The 26,596-nt window shown below is 48.7% G+C and overlaps 1 long non-coding RNA gene across 1 annotated transcript in view; it reads left to right on the top strand.

The window, feature by feature from the left end:
• The first annotated feature begins 11,598 nt into the window (after positions 1–11,598).
• The window catches only part of LOC102379778, a 58,682-nt gene continuing 43,684 nt past the window's right edge, over positions 11,599–26,596 (top strand). Inside the window, exon 1 of the long non-coding RNA XR_001358318.2 lies at positions 11,599–11,639. This is a non-coding gene — a long non-coding RNA (uncharacterized LOC102379778). The remainder of the gene's footprint in view (positions 11,640–26,596) is intronic.

Genomic DNA, 26,596 nt, shown 5'->3' with positions numbered 1-26,596 from the left:
CAAACTGGCAGGCAGCCTGAGGTCACTCCAGGCCCTGTGTCCCCCTGGGAAGGCTGCAGGCTAGCTTGCTGCCTGGCACTGCAGTGCTGCACAGCTGCCAGGAGCAGGCTGTCTAGGTCTCCAGGGTGCTGCAGGCTACTGTAGCCTCCTGCCAGGTGTGCTAGCCCCCAGACCTAGCTGCAGGCAGCTTCTGGCTGGTAGGGCCTGCTCCACTTGCCTGCAGCCCACCCCCAGAAACCTGTTTGGAGCCTGCAGGTGCTGCAGAGCATTGCCTCTGCCATATGGCTGCCAGTCCTCTGCTTTGCCCCTGCGCTGGGTGCTGCAGGCAGCTGCTCAGGCCTGGCAGCACAGGGACAACTTCACAGAGGCCCAGAGAGCTGGTGTGGGAACCCAGTGACATCCTTCTCACTGACACCTGTGCCCACCACCTGGTCACAGAAGGAGACTGGCAACTATTGTGGTGCTATGGGGCGAGGCAGAGGTGCAGCACCAGTTCACGTGGGGCAAGCACTTGAACGCCTATGTCTATGGGGGCTGTCAGGCCAGATGTGGGAGTGTGGGCACAAACAGTTGGTCCAGCAGCGCCACATAAAGGTAAAGGCTTTGCAGGCACAGTGGATCATTATGATCATTCAACCACAATCGTTGGTCCAGAAGTGCCTGCAAGTCCATGCCCTTTATGCAGCAACTGACGGAGATCCTCATACCCTGGACCCAGGCCAAAGCCATGCTGTCTACAGCATCATGGGCAACCTGCCCAAGCCCCCACCCTAGCCTGGCACCCGTGGTAACACGTTACTGGGGGAGGGTCCCTCAGGCATCCAGCTGCCTGTAACACTGAGCTCCCTGGCTGCAGTCACCACCAGCAAATCAGGGAGTCTGGGCTAGTGCCTGCCTTGCCAGCTCTGTAGTCCCAGGCCCAGCCACAAGGCATGGCAAGCCATGACACTGCCAGCTGCCAGCACTGCCAGCACTTCCCTGGGGGTGCCCCTGGCCAGGTGTCTGCATGCTGTGCCCCGCTGTCCAAGGACACTGCCCAGAGCAGCCAGGACCAAGAAGAATCACCAGACACACCAGCCCCAGACATGTGGTAAGTCCTACACTGTGGGGAAGGCCCTCCTGACCCCTACCCCTGCCCTCACCTTCCTACCTGGCCTGGCCACAGTCCCCTGGCCCCTGAGTTCTCCCCTGCCAGTACAAAATTTGATTGAGCAGCCTGTGCCCCTGCAGCTAGGTGGTTATTGGCCTCTTACATGCTGAGGAATGCAACAATGCTGGCAGCAATGTCCCCCTCAGTTGTGGGGGGCAGGGAAGTGTAGCATAGCCATAGGTAGCCTCCCAAGCAGCAGTGGAGGTTGCAGGCTATCCTGGGCTTTCCCCCTGCACTGCTGAAAATCAGGGTCATGTGCCAGTGCACAGGTGTGCCCATGACACCATAGCAATCATCAGCAGCAGGGTGTAGTGGGTTGGGCACTCCTTAGTCCATGCAAACAGCTCCTCACATAGTTCCATGATGCACAACAGGGACATGCTCAGGGCGCTGTGCTGGCACGGTGGGGGGCTGCCCCAGTGTGCCTCTCTGGAGAGGCCCCCTTCAGGGAGGATAGGGGCATGGGCAGCTCCTTGTCCCAGTTGTCTGGGAGCCCTGCACCCCCTGCCCCTGCCTCAAGTCCAGGTATTGTGGGCTGGATGGCAATGCAAGAGAGTGGCTGACCTGCTGGAGAAGAGGGGGAGGGATGGGGTCCAGAGCAAGGCAGCACGTGCTGCCAGGAGCCTGCCCTTTCCCACTCTGGGAAGGGGGCAAAGGAGGCAGGCTGCCTACAGACAGCACCCAGTGGCCTACTGGCCCCAAGGGAGAGAGTGGGGATGGGGGCTTGGCTGGCAGCTGCCTGGGCCCAGGCCTGCCTGGTTGACTTACCATGGTCCTTGGACACCTGTGCATGCCTGAACCCAATCTCAGGCCAGGCTGAGCATGGCCCCTGATACAGAGCATCTTTTTTGAAAAATGTTGCAAACTCTCACAAATAGTTTCTTTCTTGTGGCTCTGCACATCCTACAGCTGCATGCAGGAGAGAGGCCCCACTTGGCAGCCAGGATGTGGGGTCAGGGTCACTGCTGCCCACAGCTGGGGCCCTGTGGATGCACCAACTCTGCCAGAGTCAGACCTAGAACTGCACTGTCTTGCTGGGGCAGCTGCTGGTGGTGTCAGAAGACCAGCTGGAATGCTCATGGGCCTGGCGGGTGGAGGACATTACCACGGGACCTGGCAGACTGGGAGATCTGGGCACAGCTCCTAGCCCTGGACAGTGAGCGGGTGGAGGCGCTGTGGGAGCAGAACACCTGGCCCAGACAGTGGAGATTATGGATGATGACTGCTGGGTGCTGGATGCCATCCTGGCTCTGGCAGTTGCCTTTGTGTTACTTGCTGCCCAGCTCCCAACCCTAGCTGCACCTGTCCCCTGGAAAATACCCACTGGCCAGCAGCAGGCCTCTCCATGGGCCTGGGAGGAGGTCCTGTGCTGCCTCTAGCAGCCAGGAGACCCTGGCCCATTCCTAGAAGTCCCTGGCCCTACTACCCAGCCCCCCAGCCTGGGCCCAGACCCACAACTCACCCCAGCTCCACATGGGCATGGAGCCAGAGTTGCCTGCAGCAGAGCCTGGACTTCATGCTGTTCCGGCTGGACACTGGCTTTGTAGGGAGAGCCATCCGCACCAGGGACCACTGGCTGTCACACCCACCAGGCTCACCCCACAGCCACCAGGCTCACCATGGCCTCCACACCTGTGGGGGAACAGCCAGAGGCCAGAGTGCTGGCTGCCTGTCCCTAGGCTCTGCTCCTTAAGTGCCCCCCACCCCATTGTGCTTGACCCCAGACAGCACACAAATCACTTTGTAAATAGTTTGCACAGGGAAGAGGGTAATTTATTGTTGGTGGGTGGGGTGGGCAGTGGAGGGGCTGGCATTTTGAGGAGGGAGAGGGATCTGTTTGTTGGGGAGGGAGGGGGAGGAGGGGTTTGTTGTGAGGGGAATAAAAACTGTTGGTCTTCTGAGATGTGTCTGCAGTGAGCGTGGTGCTCAGGCTTGGGGGTGGTGCCATGGCCAGTGGTGCAGGTGGGTTACAGCAGGGAGTGCAGGAGGAGGTGGTTGGCCAGAGCCTCTCAAACTCTGGTGTCCTGGCCTCCACTGGAAGGTGTGTGGCTTGCCCAGGGCCTCAATGGGCGGGGGTTGGGGGGTGGGCATCACTGTCATTGCCATCACAAGTGGTACTCCCATTGCCAGGAGCCTATTATACCTTCTCTGTCCAGGCATGAAGGTGCCTTGATGGTCCACAATGGACTAGAGCACCATGGAGTGAGAGCCCCAGTGGCTGTAGTAGGGCCAGTCCCCATGGGGTGGGCAAGGGATGGGGATGTGGGTCCCATCTAGCGCCCTGATGCACTGTGGGAATCTCAGGGCATGGAATTCCACCACCACTGGCAGGGAGTGAAGCACATGGGGCACTGTGTGCCCCAGCATGTCTTCATACCTCCAGGATGGCTTCTCCAGTGGTGGCCTTGCCAACCCCAAAGAGATGGCCCGTATAGCAGAGGCTGGCATGTGTGGCCAGCTTGAGCAGGTCGATGTTCAGACAGGTTTCTATGGGGAGAGATGGCTGCATGGTGGTGTCCTGCCACTCCAGGTGTGGCTGGAGCTGATCCAGGAGGTCCAGGAAGGTGGCCCAGGTCATCCAGAATGCCTCCAGCCACTGCTGATTGTCCCTGGTCTGCTGGATGATATGTAGCCACCAGTCCTCGCTGGCCCAGTGGGCCCAGAGACAGCAAGGCTGGAAGCCCAGGAAGGCAAGGGTGGTCCCAGCCGTAGTGTCCAGGAGCCTGTCATCAGCATCCCTGCCTGGGTCCAGCCAGCTAGATGGGGTCCAGGTGGCAGCTGCATGGTGGTGGCAGTCCTGGGATGCTGTGGTGGGGCTGAGCAGGTGGTTGCTGCATGTGAGGAAGCTGGGGCAGGAGGACAGACAGCTGTGAGCCAGCCAGCAGTTGGTGTGGTGGGCCAGCAGGGCCAGCATGGTGGCCAACAGGAGCCCAGGGCACTGGTTATTGCTGCCAGGGGCAGGGACTGGAGCACCCATGGTGCAGGGTGCCAGAAGCAGTGAGGAGAGAGCTGCCGCATGTTGCCCTTGTACTATTCAGGCTTCTTCTAGCCAGGGAAGTGGCTGGCCAGGGAGCAGAGAGCGGGGATGGCTTTTCAAGAGGGCTGCTGGCTGCTGGCAGCTGGCAGCTGTAGTCAGATCATGGAGCTCACCACACTGGTGGCAGGAGCCCATTGCAGGGCTAAGAGCAGCAAATCTTCTCCCTAGTCCCTGAATGTGTAGACACCTGCCCAGGAGCATTTATTTGTGAACAGTTTACTTGCAAGTAAACTGATCTTGGATCAAATGCATGTATAGATGCACCCAGTGTGTAACAGGTTAGGCAACTGAGGACCATTGTGATGCTCCCTATAGGCTACCTCATCCCTGCCAGGCTCTATCTTTCTTGTCTGTCATGGTCTCACCTTGCTTTCTCAACCTGCCATGTCTTGGTGGAAACTTCATAAAAGGGAGGCTGCCTTCAGAGACTGGTGAGCCTAAGGTGCTCCCTCTTCTTCAGTGGTCAACTCTCTCAACCTTGCTTGCCTTAAGGGTTTAAGTCATGGCTTCCATAGTCACGTCCATGCCTTGCAGATGTTATGTATCATCACTCAGGTGAGACATGTCCCCAAAAGCCACCAGGCTACCTCAGGCCTTTACTCCCTTGTTGGAGCCTTCCTAGCTTCTTCCCCTCTACTCTGGATGGTCCCTTAGCCAAGGCCACTGTTCCAGACCTGGCTTCTGGGCTCCAGCCCCTCGGGTCTTTATCTCTGCCTTTCTCAGGCTCTGAGTCCTTTGCACCAGGCTCTGCTCCTCTTTGGGCTATCAGTGCCCCTTCTCAGACTCTGGGACCTCTGTTTGTGCCTGAGCCTGACCCCTGGCAGGGCTCAAGCTGGTCACATACCCCTTGGGCACTAATGAGACCTCCAAGCTACCCCTTTCTAGTTCCATCCAAACCACTGGTTACAACCTGATCACAAATTTAAGCTCTCTGGCAACAACACAAACGCCCAGCCCACTGGCTGCCTTCCACACTTCTTCTAGGCCCTGAATCAGGTCCTTCAGGTTGTATTCCCAAAGCTCCCTGCCAAACAGTCATCTCACAGCAAGGCCTCTTCACTGCTGTCATCCCAAGTCTAACTCCTTGCTCTTGCTCTGGCATATATACTACTAAAGCCCTGTCCCTTTCTGGTCATGTGAGTCCCCTGTCAGCTGACTTGACCTAAGGGCTGTTCCTTAAACCCCCGCTTTGCTGGTTGCCTGTGCCACAGAAATTCTACTCTTAAAGGATGTCACACCAGTTCCCAGTAACAGGGCAAGGTTCCCCTGTTATACTATATTAAAAACATTCCAAAAACAGCTGTCTAAAAATTCATTAAAAATTATGGATTTCTATAAGAACACAGAGCCACTGCAGCTCTAAGCTCTGTGGCAGGAAATAAGCTGGAGGCTGCCTTGAAAGACAGATGGAGCATGGTAGCACTACTTGCTGCCTGAGTGGAAATGCAACACCTGGCATTGAATTCTTGTCAGGGTTTTGCAGCTCTCTGGACCATGCATAGACCACTCACTGGTTGCTAGCCATGTGCTGCCACAGGGTCTTTTTCTGTTCCCTGCCTCTAACAGCAGCTTGCATTGAAGGTGTGTATATGATGGGGGGAAGGCGGGAGCAAGGGAGGAGAAGGGGGTGTGCCCAGGATGGAGCTGTGAACCAGGAAGGGGGTGGCAGTAGGTGTGAGTCTGTGCCAGAACAGGCTTGTAGGGTCAGTAACTTAACTAGGTGGGGTAAATGGGGAACCAGCCCTGGGTACTAGGGCTGTGCGAAACACCATCATTTCATTTTGACATCCATTTCACTGTTTCAAAGGGACAGTGTTTTGTTTAATCATTTCATTTTGTTTGGAAGCACTGTCCCATTTTGTTTAATCAAAACTGTTTCTCTGTTTCGACTTGTTTCGACGTTTTTCTCATAGGCTATAATGGGGAATCATGAAAATGCCTAAGGTGCAAAGCTTTCCCAGAAACTGCACTTCAAAGATTTGAAAGCAAAACTTGCCAGCAGTGGCAGCCTCCTGTCATCTGGCATGCAGATCCAGGGGCTTTTACCCCTGGGAGGGCTATGGGGCTGTGCTGGACTCCTCCTGGGGGTGCAGGCCCCTAGATCTATGCCCAGATTACAGGGGGCTGCCACTGCTGCCTGGGACTGGTGCTGGGCACCAGCATCGGGGAAGACAGATGCTGCTACTGGCCACAGGCAGCAGTGGCAGCCTCCTGTCATCTGGGCATAGATCTGGGGGCCTGCACCCCTGGGAGGAGTCCAGCACAGCCCCACAAGCCTCCTAGGAGTGCAAGCCTCCAGATCTGCGCTGGATGACAGAAGGCTGCCCCTGCTGCCTAGGATTGGTGCTGGGCACAGTCCATGGCCAGCGCAGCTCCATGGAGCTCAGCCCGGCAGCGGGAGGTGGAGCGCAGTTCTGGCTCTCCCCACCTCCCACCATCAGGCTGAGCTCCACGGGGCTGGCAGAGCCGATCGGAGCATAGACTCGCAGCGGGAGGCAGGCAGAGTTGGCGCTGCGCTCCGATCAGCTCCGCCAGCCCCATGGAGCGCAGCCCGCTGGTGGGAGGTGGGGAGAGCCAGGGATGCACTCCCCACTGGACTGAGCTCTTTGGAGTTGCGGAGCCGCTTGGCGCACAGCCCTGGATCTTCCATGCCTCCCACCACTGGGCTGCTCTGAAACTTGAAATGGTTTGAAACTTTAGAAATTTTTTCGAGTGCCCTCATTTCGTTTCAAAGCTGTTTCAGTGCCTTTTGTTTCATTTTGATTTTGCTGTTTCGAGCTCGAAACACGTCAAAATAGCTTCAAAACGGAACACTCGGTGAAATTTTGCACAGCCCTACTGGGCACCAGTATGGCCGCCTGCCCCCAGAAGTCTTTTCCATGGCAGCAGTGGCAGCCCTGCATAGCCCCTAGTCAGTCTTAGAAGTCCTCCCCTTCCCCTCCTAGCCCAGCCCTCCCCCTTGCTCTTCACTGGTCAGCACCCCGCTTTTCCCCCCATCATCACCCCAGGCACTGAAAAAGCTTGTCACATTTCCACTGGGGGGTAGAGGCAGCACTGTACAGGGTGCAGGCAGGGATGTCAGCATCAGGGCTTCTAACCCAATACATTTTTTTAACTTACAATCTGCAAACTTTTTATTGACAGCCAAATATTTTTTTTACTATGACTGGTGTTAAACCCCCTAAGTTCGATGCTTGCCCCTGTCACTGCCATCCAGAGTTTGGTAGAAAGGTTGTTATTTGCATTATGCAAAACACATGTGTCAGTAAAAACATCTGGTTTCCAGCAAAAAGTATGTAGACTGTGAGTAAAAATAAATTTCTTGTGTTGGCAACCCTGCTTTGTCTCTGTTCGATAGAGCAATGCATTCTCTCTCTTAAAGAGAATACATATTCTTCACAGCAGTGACAGCTCCTGCTGTCCTGTGAATTGGAAGACTTGACTTTGGGGCAGCTTATGATTGTTTTAATTATCAGTGACTGGTCATTTATCGAGAGTCAAGACTTTCAACAACAGGGATCATTAAGGAGAAACTATTAGAAAAGGACGACATTCTACACCCTAGTAAGAAACCAGACTTGCTTTAACAAAAAGGCTCAACTTCCCCATCAGAGAGGTATTCAAGGAAACCTGTGCATGTCCATATAACCACTAGAGGACAAGAGAAAACCAAGAATGAAAGCCAGAACTTTAATAGACTGCTCAATTACCATAGTTCATGCAAGAGGCATCATACAGAATATTTACTTAGTTAGAGACAAGAGCAATTAAGGCATATTCAGAGTGATAAAAACTGAGGGTAAGGTTAATCTATCTTCTAATCCATCTTCCCTACAATTTTCTCAGCCATAAATAAGTGGAAGCTTCCAGTGAATGAAAGAAATGTGTAAACTGTGATTTTCATCACCACTGTGGGTATATCTATATTGCTATTTAGATGTGACCTTTGCTGCAGCTGTATACTAAGCATAGGAGAAAGAAAGAGTGGGCAGACTGTATTCTAAAAGAGCTGTGCTTGAAGGAAGCTTCTAGGAATCAGTCTGTTCACTACTCCTTTCTTATTTTGTACTTGGTTCCTGTCTCTACTTGTGGGCAGTAGAGACAGGAAATGAGGTATAACAGGGCTGGAACTCAAGTACAGGAAGTTGTATTATTGTTTTTGTCAGACTTATTGTATTTTCAGTCTAAAGCATATTCCAAGGTGGGGCAGGAAAGATTTGATGTTGGGCCCTTGAGTTCAGGAAAAGAGTTGATTTCTTCCATCAGATGAACTAGGGGACTTTCAATAATAGTGGGAACAGGTTTGGGCTAGATGAGGGGATGTGCTAGTAGGCTGTCCTAAAAAGAGGTGCAGAAATACTCTCTGTAAAGCCTCAAGATTTTCAAAGCCATCTCTCTTTTCTTAAGAAATGTAGGAACAGTTCTGTAGTACACAAACAATTTTCTTGCTTGGCTACTTTACTTGTGGCTGTGCTTCAGGCAGGAGCAACCATCTTAACTGGACTTTACACAGCAACCAGTGTAAAAAGAGAGCACGAGTAGAAAACTTGCAGGAAAGCCTAACGGGTTACATGATTAAAGTGTCCATATCAACAATCTGTCAGAAAACTGACAACCTGACTGACAGTACTGTGCATTGCAATGGCTTCCAAGAAGTTAACTCATGTCCTGTTCAAATCTAAGATGCCAAATTTAGGGAGAAATGGGAGTGGGCCGTGTCACGTTTTAGTCTACCTCAATATCTGCAGCACAGATGTGAAGTAAAACTGCCTGTTAATAATCTCTAGTCCTCTTTTCTCCTTTAAACCTGTACTTCTCCGGGCTCTATCTCTTGTACAAATAGAACCTCCTTTCTAGGAGGCACATACTAAGAAGAAACACTCCATCCCAGCATGCTTAATGTATTACCTTAAACCTCACATTGAAGTTTGACAGATTTTTGATAAGAAGTATTTGCCTGAGAGTTGCCTACAAAGGGCATTGAATCTGGAATTTATCCTTGTCATTTTCACGTGCGACTCCTCTGAAATGTCAAATGCTGCTCCGCAGGACAGGTCTTCATTGCCATGTGGTACCTAAAAGGAGCAGTGGGCTTTCTTAGCTATGTTCTGAAATGGACTTGTGTAGCAGACAGTCTTCAGGGACTTTATATTTTAAATTAGGGCCAGGGGGAAGCTGTCTCAGAGGCTTTATTCCATCATAAAACTTTTTGTGGTTCTTTTTAGATTTCCTTTTGAACTGTACAAGCAAAAATGAGATTAGTGCACATAATAAACAGGTAGTTAATGCCAGAATAGATCTGACCATGACTGTGGAAGAAGCAGACTGAAACAGAAATCTGTCAGTCACTTATTCATATATTAAGGGATTCTTTTCCAAAAAACAGTTCTGTATCACTCAGATAGGAAATAATATAAATGATAGAAAGTATGTGTGTGTGCATGCCTGTATCTGGATTTGTATGAATGGCTAAACTTCAAAGAATTAATTTACTCTCTTGATAGGTAAATGAAGGGGCTAAATTTTCAAGTGGTGTATTCCCACAAACTCCCATTGTCACTACCACGTGTTGAGCGTTTATGAAAATGTGACCACCTTTCAGGTGCACACAATGGGAGCTGCTGAACAGGAAGCCCAAAATTTCCAGGGGCAACTGCCATTTCACTAACTTTCTCTCATTTATTGATGGAGATTTCTGGTTGTCATGTTGACTGATTTTTGTCTCATCATTCCCTGACTGTCTGCATCTACCTGTTGTCTCTTGCTGTATACTAGGTTTGCAAGCTTCTGTGTTTATTAGGTGCTTACAACAATGTGACTTCCAAGCACTATCACAATAAGCAAACTATTACAGAAATCACTCTTGAGATTTTTGGACCCATTTTATATGGGGATAAATTATAGTAATGTTAAAAGAGATTCTTTGCATTATAAGCAGGAACCAGCACCTCCTCCAATTGAAGCAATATCCTCCCTCAGTAAGGACCTCTCTCCAAAATCCTCACCTCCTTCACCTGCCACACTTTACTGTTCCTTCAGTGGTCACAACCCTGGGAGAAGAACCTGCTCTTCAGGATGAGGCACATCCACCAACCAGGACTTAGCAGGTGCTTAGACATGAGACGATTTTTGCTATTTAAAATGTTCTAAAGCTGTCTCTTAATGCACATGGGCAACACTACTGCTTTTAAAATGGTGGAAGTCACCTTAATTAGAACTTTTTTGATGTGCATGACAGGGTACAGGGGTGTGCCTGTCTATTTCAGAGGGAAAACAGCCTGAGAGGTGGCTTGCAGGTGTTGAAGGGGGCTGATTAAGGACTCACCTGACAGGAAGGGAGCTGGGCCCAGTGTCTGAGTTGGTCAGGTAGGTCAGCCTGGAGAACCTTGCAGGTAGGAGCTCCTGGCAGCAGGGCAGTAGGGCTCTTGAACAGATAGTGAAACTGGGTAAGAAACTCTGCTGGCCTGGGAACAGGGGAAATTGCCTGGGGCAGGGAGAAAGTCTTGGTGATGCAGGCAAGTGGCCTTGTATTGTGCTAAACCCAGAGAGAGATTGGGGGTGCATGTCAGAGGGTCAAGATACTTTTTATTTAAGTTGCACCAGTGGTTTAGCCTTGAGCCCTGCTGAGACCTCACTCAAGGCATGCTCAGAGAACTGGAGATGCTGAGGGTCCGGGAGCTCAGAGAGGAGCTGGGAACTGGATACAGAATCCCCCCTCAGGAGTGGCTTCAGGGCCCTGGAGGGCCTAAAGGCCCAGGGGGCCACTGCCAGGACCCACAGTCAGGGGGGCTGGAGCCTAGTCCAGTTTGCTTGAACCCACACCCAGTACTGTGGGTCTGTGGTGAAAGGCCCAGTGAAAGCAAGATGGGAGGAGGCTGATATCGCCAAGACCTCCACAATAGCGTGATGGTCCAGTAACACTTGTGAGGTGTGGGGTAAGGGAAGACGGGGCCACAAAATAGGTCCTTAAGGCTATGGATGCCATGGAGGGGCACAGATATGCAATTAACCCTTAAAGCTCTGTACGGGCACAGATAGGCTGAGAGGGCCCATAGAGCTTAAGGGCCAAATCAAGACTATTGGGGTCTGGGGGAGACCCAATGCTATTTAAATGGACTAAGGCTCACTTTAAGGCCTGTGTGCAGCCTTCCTTATTCAACCTTAATTAAGAGCAAGGCATGGTGGGTTAGAAATCAAGGAGGGCAAAGTTGGAGGCAGAACTGGGCAGGAGCCACCCCTGGGCCTTGGTCCTGTCACAATATGTTTTTAAATGTAAGATGAACTCTGGTAGTACATCTCAGCCTACCTAGTTCACCTTTATTGTATGTGTATTTAACTGGGCCTTCTCCATGGCTTCAGGCTGCATTGTCTGGCACCCCATCTCCTACTCTACAGAACTACAGCAAGGCACAAAACCTGCACTAAGCCATGGAACATCTGTTAAGTTTTAAGGTACTGTACCAAAAGCACTTTAAGTAAGCACCTTCAGAAATGCCTACCCTGCATTTGTATATTAAGTGATGGCTCTAGAATGCTTTAAATGGTGAAAATCGTCCTGTGTACAGGCGCTCAAAAGTTTATAGAACCTTTGGAAATGCCTCCCCTGCATGTGTATAGGCACCCAGGGTGGGATCCTTATACATATAGCCTCCCACTTCACCTTTATAACCATCCCATACCTCCATACCATCTTTGGTCCTGCCTTCCCTATTAAATGCTAACTGGCCCACTAAGTCCTACCTGGGTTCCTCCTAGCTCAGGGCTTTTCTTGCAGTACTTAATCTGGGCTTCCTCCAAATGTAGCATTTCTCTGGACCAACTCAGGACTCTCCAATGATAACCCTTTCCTAGGCCTACTCAGTCTTGTATCCCTTTGTCTCAGGTCCCCTCTACACATTACATGTAAGGCATGATTAACCAGGGCCTTAAGTTGTGACCCAGTTATATGTTCAACCAATTAATGGCATGACAAAACAAGCAATAAACTACAAAGTTACCAAAGTTTTTTGGTTTTTTTTGTGGATTAACTTTGTAGCTTGTTCTAATCATGGCATTAATTGCACCTGTGGCTAAATGTTCTCCTGTGGCTGGGAGCCCCATCAGCTGTGGGGCTCCCAGCCAGAGGACTGCACCACCCACTGCCAGTCCTGCAGCTGACTAAGCTAACAGTGGTGACAGCATTATCAGCTGTGGGGCTTGCAACTGGGAGAATGGCATCGTATGTGTGGCATGGCAGGAGGTGTGATTGTGTGGATTGCACATCAGATCCCATTGCACCTTTACCTGCATGTGTAGAGGGGCCCTCAGTTTGAGTTGTAGCTCCAGCTCACACCTCTCTTCTCTTCTCTGTTGTCTCCCTGTCAGGGACACTTTCAGGCAGCCCAATCCAGACTAACTGCCCAGTTAGTCAAGACTACCAATGGCTCTAATAAGTAACCCCACCCTAGCTCATAAACTTGCCACTGTTATGGCTTCCTCAGTGGTTGCTGGGGAAACCAGGCTCCCCATTTAAGTCCACCTGTTGCTGCAGACAGCAGGCTAACCAACAGTTCTTGTCTGTAGGCCTGCTGCTCTGGAACTTGTGCTCTTGGTTTGCTGACTTCAGAGTCTACTTGGCTTTTTCTGGACTGTAGCGTGTTTGGAAATTTTTCCTAGGCTTTGACAGCTTGGTGCCTGACTCCAGAACCCTGATTCAGCCTGTGATATGGGCTCTGTCCCTGGGTTTTTCCCCCTTGGATTTGGTAATTTGTTCTCTCTGACTAGAACCATGACTTGGCCTGTAACTTAGACCCTGCTCCTGGAATTCCTCCCTCAGTTTCAGCAACTTAGACTGTTGCTCAGGGGGCAGGCAAAGTCCGGCTCATGGGCCAGATCAGGCCCAGATGGACTTCATTTCCTAGCAGCCCCTCTGCCTGCATCACTGCAGCTGGTTTCCATAGAGAAACCAGATGCACTGTGATAGAACAGGGCCAAGATTTCCATGGAGACCAACCCCAGCAGCACTGGCAGGGTGTGCAGCTGGGTGGAGAGCTGCTCTGGGCCAGGACTTGGAACTTGCGGTGACAGTGTGGTCCAGAGCTGGGGTAGAGTGAAATCCACAGCCCACATGAAAAAAATGAATTAATCTGAATCCTTTGCTGTCAAAATGGGGCACTCTGAGTAGGGTTTCATAGACCGCATAAACTAAGCATGTGCCAACAATATGATCTTATTCTGGCATATAGGAATGACATGAGGTAACTGTTCCATCCTGCACTGAGCTCCTGAGGCCTCAGCTGAAGTATGGTTCCCAGTTTGGGACAGTGTACTTTTAAAGAAGTTGTAAGTGGATTGGAGAGAGTTCTGAGGAAAGTAGGAAAAATTATAAAAGCAGGTTTCAAAAACCTCACCTCTCGGGAAAGGCTAAGGAACTGAGTTTATTTTCTTTAGAAAAGAGAAGTGAGAAGTTTTTTATAACAGTCCTGCAAAACTTAAGAGACTGTTACCAAGAGGAGAGTGGCTAGCTGGCCCACCAAGTCCTACCTGGATTCCTCCTAGCTCAGGGCTTTTCTTGCAGTACTTCACCTGGGCTTCCTCCAAACCTGGTGTTTCTCTAGACCAACTCAGGGAAAGGATGAGAAGAAGCCAAGTTAGTTGGCATCAAGGAAGATTAAGACTGGATTTTAAGAAGATAACCTTTCTAACAATTAGAGTGGTGAAACACTGGGGCAAGCTATCTGTAGAATTGTGAATCTCCTTCATTAGGAGGCTAAGAATGGGTTAGACAAACATCTGTTGGAAATAGGGATACTTGATTCTACCTTATCGCAGGTGGCTGGTTTAGATGCTCACAAGGTCCTGTTTAGTTCAAAGTTCTGTGACTTTTTGGGGGGATGTTTAAGTGTCAAACATGTTCAAACCCTAGTAATTTAAGAGCGTGTTTGACCTTATTACTAGGCAGTCTTCAAATTTGGACAAGAGGAAAAATTAGCACTTCCCCAGGAAAGTACAGCAGCTAACTACTGGTTTTCTAATACTTCAGCCAGTTTAAACCAGGCCATAGAATTCACATTAGCAGGAAGCCCGTGGAGTAAGTGAATTCATGTTGGCAGAAGGAGATCACAAATGCCTATCTTTGGATGAACCTGTGGATGCTGGATTTGGACTCATCTATAAAGATTTACTTTGCAATTCACTTGAACTTGGAGGCTTGTTAGGACCCCAACAAGAAATAACAGATGAAACCCAAATCCCATTGGCCTGTGAGGAAGGACTGGCTAGGTTGCAGTACTGCAGAGAGGGACCTGGAAGTTACAGTATACCATAAGCTGAATATGATCTAACAATGTGCTTTTATTGCAAAAAACCTCCCCATCAGTGATTTGCTGCAAATCAAGGAAAGAGATTCTTCTGCTGTATTCCACACTGGTTAAGCCTTACCTTGAGTACTGTGTCCAGTTTTGGACCCCACATTTCAAGAAGGGTGTGGATAGATTAGAAAGAGTCCAGCAGAGAGCAACAAATGGATTCTGGGCTGGAGGCGATGGGGGCAGACTTGCAAAGAAAAGCTGAAAGAACTGGGGTTATTTAGCCTGGAGAAGATAAGAATGAGGGGATTTGATAGCAGTCATCAAATGCCTGAAGGGTGACTGCAGAAAGAATGGAGATGGGCTTTTCTCTCTGGCCATAGGGAACAAGACTAGGAGTGATGGCCTCAAGCTACTGCAGGGGAAACTTAGGTTGGAGTTTAGAAGGGAGTTTCTGACCATGAATGTGGTGAAACACTGGAACGTGCTACCTAGAGAAATTTTCAAAACTCCATCTTTGGAAGATTTCAAGAGCAGATTACACAGACACGTGGCTGGGATGGTTTAGTCAGGGATTCCCTGCCATAAGCAGGGGGCTGGACAAGATGAACTTATGAGGTCCCTTCCAGCCCTACTTTCCTATGATCCTATGGTTCATATTGACTGACAGTGAACTTAAGTCCCAAAGAACACTGTTTCAGAGCTCCATCAATAGGCTGGAGAACTGTGAGACCTGAAGATCAGGAGATGGGGATTCTGTTGTTCTTGTGTCCAGTTTAGCAGTCTATTGTGATACACATTATGCTATGTGATCAGATATTCTCTCTATTGTATTACCTAGTAGCATGTATTCAGTCAGAGGAAGGTGAGGAGCAATGCTACAGTACACAGTGGGGCAGAAGTCTAAGCAATAGGCCTGTGCGAATAGGGAAGTATTCAATTGGGATTTGGATTCAGCCAATTTGGAGGACAGTCATTCAATTTGGATCTCTGTCCTGAATCAATTTGGCCAAATCAGCTTCGGAAGATTCGGCACTGATTAGGAGAGATTTGGTAATTCAGATCGGCTGGGGAGAGGCAGGCACAGCCAGGCAGCTGCAGGTTCTCCCACAGCTCCTCTGGCTGTGCCTGCCTTTTCCCAGAGGGGGGGAGCCTCAGGAGAAGTCCCTATGGGTGCCCTGCCGGACCCATCCCTCACCCGGCCCAGCCTCCCAGTACTTTAAAAAAAATAAATAAATAAAAAAGCCCCTCATGAACTAGCTGCAGCATGGGTGCCAGGTGAGGGGGGCCTCTGGGTGCTGGTGACAGAGCCCCCCAGTTTAGCGTGGGGCAGCAAGGATTGCCCCCCCACCTGGAAACTGCGCAGCAGCTGCCCCATGGCATGGGTGCAGCACAACTTGGCAGGGCTCCGGGTGCTGTCTGAGAGCTGGGCCACTGGGGCTGAGTGCTGTTGGGCTCCAGCTAACGCGTGGAGATGCCCCAGCTCCCAGGTGAGTTGAACTGGGAGCTGGGAAATTGAGCCGGGGGCTGGGAAATCAAGCCAGGGGCTGGGAAATTGAGCCGATTTAATTCCCCAGCCCCCAATTCCATTCGCCTGGGAGCTGGGGTGGCTCCACATGTCAGCCAGAGCCCAGCAGCACAGCCCCAGTGGCCCCAGCTCCCAGACAGCATGCGGTGCCAGGCGGGGGAAATCCCCACTGCCCTGAGCTGCACGGTGGGGCGTGGGATGAGGCCAGGCAGGGCAGCCATGGAGTCTTCTCCTGGAGCTCCTTTGGGTGTGCCTGGCTCTCCCTGGCAGGGGGAGCCACAGGGGCTCTTCCCTGCTGCTGCTTGCCCAGCCAGCATGGGGCGGCATGTAATGCAGGCGCAGCTTGATCCGGGTGGCAGCAGGGTATAGCACCCACTTCCAGAGCTACCATCAGCGCTGGGAGTGGGGGCTCTGCCCTGCTGCCACTTGCCAGCCAGTGTGGGGGATGCAGGATGCGGATGTGACAGTGCTGGGAGTGGGGGCTCTGTCCTGCTGCTGCTTGCTCCCTCTCCCCCCCCCACGGCGGGCGGGGCCAGGCAGCAGCAGGGCAGAGCTCCTGCTTTCACTGCTGCCATGCCTGCATCCCGTGTTCCTCCCTCCCCCCAGAGAAACACACCCTCCCTGCCCCAGTTGAGCAGCTTATCCCAGCCCCAGCCCCAGCCCCAATCCCTCCCTCCCCCACATCCCTCCCCTCTCTCCCAACCCGAACAGACTTACCAGCTGGAGGCAGCTGTCAGCTGCCTGTTTAGTCTATGGCTGAATCTCCGAATCAGCCAAAGCTTTTCCAAAGCTTTTCCGAATTGATTCAGATGCTTTGAATCAATTCGAAGCTTTTACTTGGTCTCCCAATTCAATTCAGATTTGGAGATTTGGTTCCTGAAATGGGCCAAATCTCTTCCGAATCAGTTACCAAAGCTTCACACAGCCCTAGTAAGCAACTGTAGCCATTACGTGAAGTAACAACAATGACACTTCTAGCTTCCACGCAATGGGATAGAACATGAGCCTGGAAGTGAATGATCTTCTATAATGGTCTCCAGTGGATATACTATTAGGACACCTTTATAAAAATTAAAGTTTCTGTTCTTGGCTTGAAACCATTAAAGGGCACTACTGGTGACACAGGTTGCCTTTCCTTGGGACTGACTTTCCCTTGGTTGTACTTGAATAGCCCTTGAACAAGCTGGTTGACTCCAGTACTGACTTGGGGTTTGTGGAATTTCTTCTTCTTTCTTTCTCTATAATCCAGTTAACTGATCAAGAAGTTGGACAGCTGCTTAAAAAGGGTGGAAATTAGATATAGAGTTAATCATAGAGCTGGTAGAAGAGTTACAAAAAAGTAAGTATTTAAAAAAGTACCAAATTCAGTTACTTGTAAACCTGTTGTTTCTTGGTTACAGCAATTCGAAAACTGGCAGCCTTTTCGTTAATTTTTCCAGGAACAGTATTTGATACTTAGAAGAAATTCACTATAACCTCATGTATTTTCTTACTTTCCAAATATTCTATGGAATTAACTTAGTAGCGACAATTTTGTGGTGAAAAGCCAATTTGATGTAAATATTGTCCAATATTTATGGGAATTTTGGACTGTCATGAGTATATACATTGATGTCTAGATTTACCATGAATTTTTACCGAATTGGTAAAGATAAAAATTGAATCTGTAGCCAAGCAGAACTAAACAATGGAGATCCATTCTAAAATATGGAATGCTAGACAACACTGTTCAGTGACCTCCCTAGTTGTGCTAGTTAGAGGCCACTAGATGGTAACATTGTGTGACTTCCTTTAAGGCATAAACCTGAAAGCAGCAGCAACCAGGCCAATTCTTTACAGCTGAAATATTAAGTATGCATACACTTGAGTGACCCTTCAGCTAACCACCAGTGGGCTCATTTCTTTGGTTAGGTACTGCACTGACTACCAGACAGCATGTAGCCTAGCTAAAAATCTGAGTGAAAACACATGTAGATAACATATATTTCCTCACGAACCATTTAGGGTCAATGTTGTGGCATATACAATGAAGCCACACCTTTATGTAGGTAGGACTTTCTGTGATTTGTCTCCACTGGTCTAAATTTTGGATCATCCCCAAGTTTTGGTACTTCACCTGCCGTTTGCTAATCACCATTCCTAGTGGGTATTCTGCTACAACTCTTTCTTTGAGTAGGTTATATTGTTCTCTTCTCCCAGTTTGAATTCTTTCTGTGCCATTAGTAATCTTTCTACTGAGATGTGTTGGCAAATGCATGGCAAAATAGTCTCTGAATCTGAAGCTGTGTGGAGGGAGCTACACTTACATTTCAAAGCAGAACCTGTAAGGGGCGAGAGACTGGAATACCTGAGATGAGGCAAGAAACAGAGATGCTGAATGTGTGAAAGTTGTTAGAGGCATGGAATATGTGATGGATATGAAAAGCATTTCATTGTCAAGGCACTGAATGGGGAAAAAGGGATGCAGACTACCTATAAAAACCCAGGCAAAGATGAGGCCAGTGGGACCACCCTCACCAATTAAGATGACCTGCAGATCCCCTAGAGAAACTTCTGAACACCTGGCAACAAGGAAACACTACAAGGAAACAAGAGCACATCTCCACATGCATTAATGTGCCATAGTTACTGCTATTAAATTTAGTAACTATAATAACAGGTACTAACTCAAAGCTCAGTAACCAGTGCTATTAGTGCTGGCACATACTTTTTCAGTGAAGCTAATGTGTAGTAGACTAATTCTACTGCATATTAGCACAGTTTTTGCCATGATGTGCTAATGCACAGTTGAATTAGTCTACTGCACATTTCATGCCTCATGTAGACATGCCCACTCTGTCTTCAGGACTACATAAGACTTATGCAAAGTTTCTGTTGTGTCTCTTGAATTAGGCTAAATTGTGTACTGTTACTGCATCTGATGTTTGCTGTGCTTTAATTTAGGTGAAATATTTCTTTGCTTTTGTCTTATGCTTGAAATAGCAAATTGCTGTGCTTAAGAAACACTCTCTTCAGAGAACAGACTGTTCTTATCCAAGCATTTTATTACTTCAGTGCCACTACCTAAAGTCTAATATTACATCCAGTAACAGATGGGTGTTATTAGATTGTCTGTCTGATTCTGACATGCCCAGTATGACAAGAGGACTCTGGCTGTCTGTCCCCCACTTTCCTCCCATTATATACTGAATCTTATTGGAGGAGGGATAATTTATATATATGTGTGTGTGTATATATATATATATATATATATAAAATATGGATGATGATACGTACTTTTGAATACCAGCTAGTATCTCATTACTGTTTCATATCTGAGTATTCTGGGGAATAAGCTCAGTAGCAGGAATTTTGAAGAAAAAAGCCAGTTTGATATGAGAAGTACATCTGAGATACTAATGTGACAGTATCTGATATTTAAGAGAAAAATGCGACAGTAGCTGTTTTTCAAGAGTACTTATAATTCCAGGATTTTTTAGGCTTAGTAAAACTTGCTGCTGTTCAATATAAATTGCTTCCTTGTGTAACTCTTAACACTCACTCTTCTTGTATGCTTCTTTCCTCATTGTGTTCCAGGACTGGTTTATAGTACAAAGTAGGGAAGAATATGGAACTTGCTTCCTTTTCCTGCTGTGTGGATGTCCAGTGTCACAACTTGTCACAGTCCTCTTGTACATGGATTCCACATGGATTTTAAACCCTTTTAGTTGGGGAGTGACTGGCCACTCTGTGTAGCTTGGTGTCTCTGGGTCACTCTCAGGAAAAACAATTCGGTAGTCTGGTTACAGCTGCTTATTCATGCCTACTTACCATTCCAGGCTCACTGTGGACATGCTGATCTTCTCAATTTAAACCTTTCAGTGACAGTGTGACAGGCAAGCAAGTAATACAGACTTGCAAAGAAATTGCTTAACTACTGGCACTTTGATTTCATACAGAACTGTACATCTACAAGGTCTTTGTGCAGAACCTGGGAGTGCCCCGAAGAAGGACACCTGAGAGAGCTTGAGGGTGGCTCTGGGTATGTGCTCATGGATGCACTATTCTGCCTAACTTCTAGACTATCCTGGGTATGTCTACATGAAACACTTAATGCTCAGAAGACTAATTCTACTGGGCATTAGAGTGGCTGGCAAAAAAACCATGCTAATGTGCAGTAGATTCACTCTAATGCACATTAACATCATATAAAAAGCATTCATCTGTGCTAATGCTCAATAGTGCTGATTATGGTACATTAAGTTAATACCTGCGATTACAAGTACTACCTTAATGCACTGTAATTACAGCACATTAATTAATGTGTAGACATACCACCTGAGAATGAGCAGAACAGCTGTGCCTCTGTTCCCAGGTTCACCACAGAGGAAAAAGACATGGCCAGACATTATAGATTTCATAGACATTAGGGCTGGAAGGGACCTCAGAAGATCATTGAGTTCAGCCCCCTGTCCCAGGGGCAGGAAGTCAGTGGGGGTCACAGGATCCCAGCAAGATAAACATCCAATTTTCTCTTGAAGGCATTCAGAGTAGGTGCTTGAACCACGTCTGATGGCAGGCTATTCCAGACCTTGGGGGCTTGGACAGTAAAGAAATTCTTCCCTACGTTCAGCCTGAAATGGTCTTGCAGGAGTTTATACCCATTTGACCTTGTCATCCCTTGGGGGGCTCTGGTGAACAATCGTTCCCCCAGATCCTGGTGAACATCCCAATAAACTGACAGGTGGCCATCAGATTGTCCCTGAGCCTGCGCTTTTCCATGCTAAAGAGTCCCACAGCTCTCAACTTGTTGTCGTAAGGTCTGTTTTCATTACCTCTGATCATGCGCATGGATCTTCTCTCTAATCTCTCAAGCTTCTCCACAACCTTTTTGAATTGTGGGGCCCAAAACTGGACACGGTACTCCAGCTATGGCCTCACTGAGGCCAAGTACAATGGGAGAATGACGTCCTGGGATTTGCTTGAGAAGCATCCATGAATGCAAGCCAGCGTTTTGCTCGCTTTACTAGCCGCATCACACTGATGGCTCATGTTCATCTTGTGGTCAGTCATGACCCCTAAGTCCCTTTCATCTATAGTGCTAGCCAGCGTAGCACTGCCGAGCTTATAAGGACACTGCAGGTTTTTCCTCCCAAGGTGGAGAACCTTGTATTTTTTCAGTGTTAGACACCATCTGGTTCTCATCCACTCATTTCCTGAACCTGTCAAGGTCAGCCTGGATTACCCCCCTGTCCTCAGGTGTGGATGCTTTCCCCCAGAGTTTGGTTGCATCAGTGTCCCCGCCTCCACTCTAGTAGGTGTTCCCGCGCCGCCTTCGCCCGAGCCCTAGATCTTGCAGGCCCTGGACTTACAGGTGGGCCCCGGAGGCTACCCCTGCTGAGGTTAGGAGGACCCCTGAACTTTCCTGCCATGACTTTGAATGTAACCTCAGTGGGGGGTCCTTCCTTGGGGTAGGCACCAGAGTTGGCGTGGTCCCTAGCAGGCAGTCTTGGGGCTCCGTCCTCCCCTACACCCCAGCCACTTCGCCACCTGTAGTTCTACCTTTTCTTGGCTTCCCCGATGTCCTAGGCCTGCCGGTGTCTCACCCCCAACTTGCCAGCCGTCTGTACAGGTCTTCGGCTCAATGTGGCGTCTGCCGGGGTCGCCAGCCCGGACCTTCCACCTCAGCTCCTTCCTTAATCTGGCTGCTCGTTCCGGCACTGACTCTGCTGCTTCCGAAGCGGCCGGTTCCTTCACCGGCTCTTCTGCCTGCAGCATAGCCGGTTCCTCCACCGGCTCTGCTGCTCAGGATGCCACTGGTTCCTTCCCCGGCTCTGCTGCCTGCAATGCAGCCAGTTTCCTCACTGGCTCTGCTGCTCCAGATGCCACTGGTTCCTCCTCCGGCTCTGCTGCCTGCAACACAGTCAGTTTCTCCTCCAGCTCTGCTGCTCCCGACGCCGCCGGTTCCCCCACCGGCTCTGCTGCCTACAATGCAGCCGGCTTTCTCACCGGCGCCGCCAACAGCGTCGGAGCCGGTCCCACCGTCAGCGCTGCTGCCAGTTGTGTTGCCGGCTTTCTCGGAGCCTGCCCTGGCTCCGCCCCTTGCTCTCGCTGCAGCCGAGAGCAGCGGCTGATCTCCTCCATGCTGGAGTTCCCTCCCGTGATCTCTCCTCACCAGCTGCCTTGGCGAGGCCACTTTTTGTTTCTTCTGGGAGGCGTCCTCTGCCCCCGCTGCTCTGCCGCAGCCAGATAAATGCCTGGCTGATCACCCGCGCTGGCGTCCTCGGCATACGCGCCTCCCCCGGCTCTTCCGGCTCTGCAGGAGGTAAGTAGAACTCCTTGCTGACCCGGGGTTCCTTTGGCGTCCGAGCTCCCCTGGGACAATCAGCAAACTTGGCCAGTCCACTTCTGACTCCAATGTCCACATCTGAAGATGTTGAACAATATAGGCCCAAGGACAGAGCCTTGAGGGACCCCACTGGTCACAGGGCACCATGATGATTGACTTCCATCAATCACCACCCTCTGGGTCCGACCACAGCCAATTCCCCAGCCAGGAGATCGTGGTGGACCCAAGGCCACAGTTGGCCAGTTTTGCCAAGTGGTGATCATGCGATACCAGATCAAAGGCTTTTTTGAAGTCAAGATATACAACATCAATCTCCTCCCTTGTCCAGGTGATAGGTCACCTGGTCATAAAAGGAAATGAGATGGGTCAAGCAAGACCTACCTACAACAAACCCATGCTGGTTATCCCTCAGGATGTTGCCATCGGCCAGTCCATTAAGAATGGCCTGTTTGATGATTTTTTCTAAGACCTTCCCAAGGATAGAGGTCAGGCTGATGGGCCTGTAGTTTGCCAGATCCACTTTCCACCCTTTCTTGAAGATAGGCACCACATTGGCCTTCTTCCAATCTTCAGGCACTTCACCAGAGCACCAGGAGTTCTTGACAATCCGTGCCAGGGGCTGGGCTATGGTGCTAGCCAGCTCCTTGAGTACCCTGGGGTGTAGACCATCAAGGCTGGCTGACTTGAAGGTGTCCAGCCTCTCAAGAACATCCATCTTGCCTCGGATGTCTACAGTCCTTAATATTTAGGTAAATGATTATTAAAAAGAAAGTTCAAGATTATACAAAATGTTGCAAAGCCAATAATTGTGTCTCACCCTGCTGAATGTCCTTATTTATTTATTTTTATTTTTAACAGCCATAAGCTAGGCAGTAGGGCTGTGCAAAGCTTTGGTCCCTCATTCGATTTGGTGGAGATTCAGCCCAATTTGGTGGCTGAATCTCTGAATCTGAATCGAATCAGAGGACCCTTTAATTTCTCTGAATCGAATTGGGATCCTCTGAATCAATTAGGAAAGATTTGGTGATTTGGACATAGACACAGCTTTAAGTGTTTTTTCTACATACCTGTAGGTAGCAGGTGGCTCATGAATGCTGCAATGGTGGAGCTCATGGAGTGTCCCACAGGAGCGGGGGGCGGGGTCCCAGCGCGCTCCCTGGGGGACCCAGAAGTTGACTGGAAGTACTTTTGGTCCACTTCTGGATTTGCTGCCAAACATGTGTGTGTGTGTGTGTGGGGGGGGGGATTAGTTCTTCTAAACTGAAACAGTGGTTTCTTAATTTGTGGGTTTTTAATTGTGACCCACTATTTCAATTTAGGGGCTTCCATCACTGTTACAGAACAGTGACAGCCCACCAGCAGCTCATCTCCCCTCTTTTTATTCTCCAGCAAAACTTGTGACGTGGGTGCTTGTGCAACTGTGTCTGTGTTGGGGTGGGGGTGGGGACTACAGCAGGCCTGGCTGCTAAGCTACTGTGTTACCAGTTACCAATCAGTCATGATTCACTCAGAGACCAACTCAATTCACAGTAGCTAGCTAATGTAACCAGTTAATTAGCATAAATTAACACCTACAAAATCAGAGACTAAGGAGAGGAAATAATCAATTCACAGTCAGTTGCACAAGTACCCATGTCATGAGTTTTGTCTGTCAGCAGCTAAAGGTGCAGGGCCCCAGAACCCAGAACCCCCCTGCACCTATTTCCTTGACAGCTGGCAGGCTTTGTGGCTGCAGCAGGGGCTACCATCCCTGCAGCTTTCTCCCTGCTGCGCCTTAACACACACACTGTCACCCATGTCACGAGTTTTGCTTGTCTGCAGCTTGAGGTGCAGTTCCCCCCAAACCCCTGCACCAATCTTCTTGCAACTTCGCAGGCTTCATGCTCTCAGCAGAGGCTACCTATCCTGTGAGTTTCATCCAAATCAGACTTAAAACAACAAAGTTACAGATATTTCATTGATTCCCCATTATACCCTACGACTGGATCTCTGAGGTGGCTCCGAAGCTTCGGAGTCACTTTGGCCGGATTGAAGCGGAAACCCAGTCCGGAGCTCCGGATCAGATCCCTGGCATCCAAAGCAGCCAGATCCGAAGCTTGATTGAATAGCTGCCTACTCGCATAGGGCTATTACCCACCTCTGGTTTCAGGGCTATAAAACACAAATAAACCATGAACACTCATGAAACAAAAAGGACTGTATAATTTTCCAGTTCTTTATTGATAAAGATTTATATGGCCTGAAAGATCTTTACATGCAAGAGTGTGTTTAGACCTTGCCAACTTGTGGGAAAACCCTCAACCAAGAAAGCTTTCAAAACTTCAGTGTAGCAACTACATTTCAAATCCATTTTTTTATGAAAACGTATTTTCACACTTTCAGAACCTCTAAAAAGAATTTAAAACCTTTTTAAGTCTTTGTATAATTTTAATCACTTATATATAAATTATCCAATAATCAAAATAAATATATATTAAAAATATCATTACACTTATATTCCAAAATATCGGAAAAAAATTAACTTTTATTTTAAATATCTCTTCCCCTCTCTGCTCCAGGATTTACCCTCCATCCTGGGCTCCAATCTACTTTCACTAATTCTCTGCCTTCTCTGCCTCCTGCCAAGTACTTTTCTCTTCTCTTCAAATCCCAGACAGAAAAGAAAGTAGGCAGCAAGGGAAGTCTTTCTGCTGAGTCTGGGGTCACACCTGTCATACAAAAATCCATCTGGTTGTCCAGCCCTGGACAACCAGATCACTGCAAGAGTTTAGAGCATTGCCTTCCCCAGCTGCTGGGAAGGGATTTCTCTTTCTTTACACTCCCTGCAAGCAGAAGCTGCCTCCGAAATTTCTTCATCCCTCACCTAGCTTATGATCCTTTGTACCTCTTCAGTCTTCCCTTACCACCCAGAGCATGCAACCGCCATATCTTCCAAACTAACCCCAGTAACTTGCTCCCCTTTCACCTCTACAATCCCTCTCATGAACTTTTATTAGTGTCTATACTACTCCTTACAGTAGCTGTCCTAATGGTGTCCTAGTTAGCCCGCTGAACTCCAGAATGGTAGCTCTTTTGCCTGTTGGTACAATTTCAGTATCGCTGAAAACAATGGAAAGTTTATTGAAGGGCAGTCTCATTGTCACATGCAGATAAAGTAAGAGGAATTAGCAGTCATCATTCTGACTTGAATCTCATTGACAGTAATGGGAAATGGCAGCCATTTTGTTTAAAGGAATATTCTGGGGGTGGCAGCCTTTATACATATTACAAAATAGGTAAAAACCTATTTTTAAGCTCTAAGGATAGTATTTTCAGAAGTGTCTAGTGGTGGCCTAGACTCTAAAGTTGATGGGATTGTCACGACTGAATTCATCTGAAGAGGTATTCAGATCATTGCTGAGTGCCTTTTAAATATCATTATAAATATATTAGTACCATTCTGAGAGACTGCCTTTCTCCTTGTGTCATATGCTTACAGTAGCATTAAAAAATGTTGCCTGTATCTCTAAAGAAGAACATTTTTCTGTGGAGGATTCCAAGTCTTGTATTCAGTTCCCCTGATCTGAAAAATCTGGAAAAGGAATAATTTTTCCTATGTTTTTATTTAATGGAGATGCGTTGGATGTACAGATCCTGGTACTGAAAACAAAGCTTTTGCAGCTCTTATAAAATGAGTTCTAGATAAATATCACATTGCATGACATTGAACTAGGCTTTTCTTGCACCACTCAAGTCATATTCTGTCATATGACTGCCCTGATCTATCATGTATACAAATTATCACTAGCTTTCCTGAGATATGAACTGAACAACTATATGGCACTGGCTAGCCATTTGGGAAGTATAAGGTCCCCCAGGGATGGAGTTAGAAGCTCAGAAGTAAGTAAAGAGCTAGGGGACCTAGATAGTAACCTAGTGGGGGGAGGCAATAGTGAAAGCCTTAGCAATGTTTTCAAGCAGAAAAAAGTACAATCAATTTATTTGAAATGTTTATATACTAATACAAGAAATATGGGAAATCAACAGAAAGATTTGGTGGTCCTAGTACAATGGAGGAATTATGATGAAATTAGGATTATGGAGATGTAGTGGGAGAGTTTACATGACTGGACAATAGCAGTCCTTCAATATGAGGATGGCAGTCTTCCAGTAAGTAGGAAGTCATTTGTGAGTCTGTAGATTACTGGGGAGGCCAATCCAAGATCTGCATGTTCAACTGCAGACATGGCAAATAGTTCCACAAGGAAGGAATAGATCCTGATGATGT

The sequence above is a fragment of the Alligator sinensis genome, unplaced genomic scaffold (genome assembly GCF_000455745.1).
Source record: "Alligator sinensis unplaced genomic scaffold, ASM45574v1 scaffold660_1, whole genome shotgun sequence".
Taxonomy (NCBI): Eukaryota; Metazoa; Chordata; order Crocodylia; family Alligatoridae; genus Alligator; species Alligator sinensis.
The sequence above is the reverse complement of the archived record's forward strand: the minus strand, read 5'-3'. Positions and strand labels throughout refer to the sequence as shown.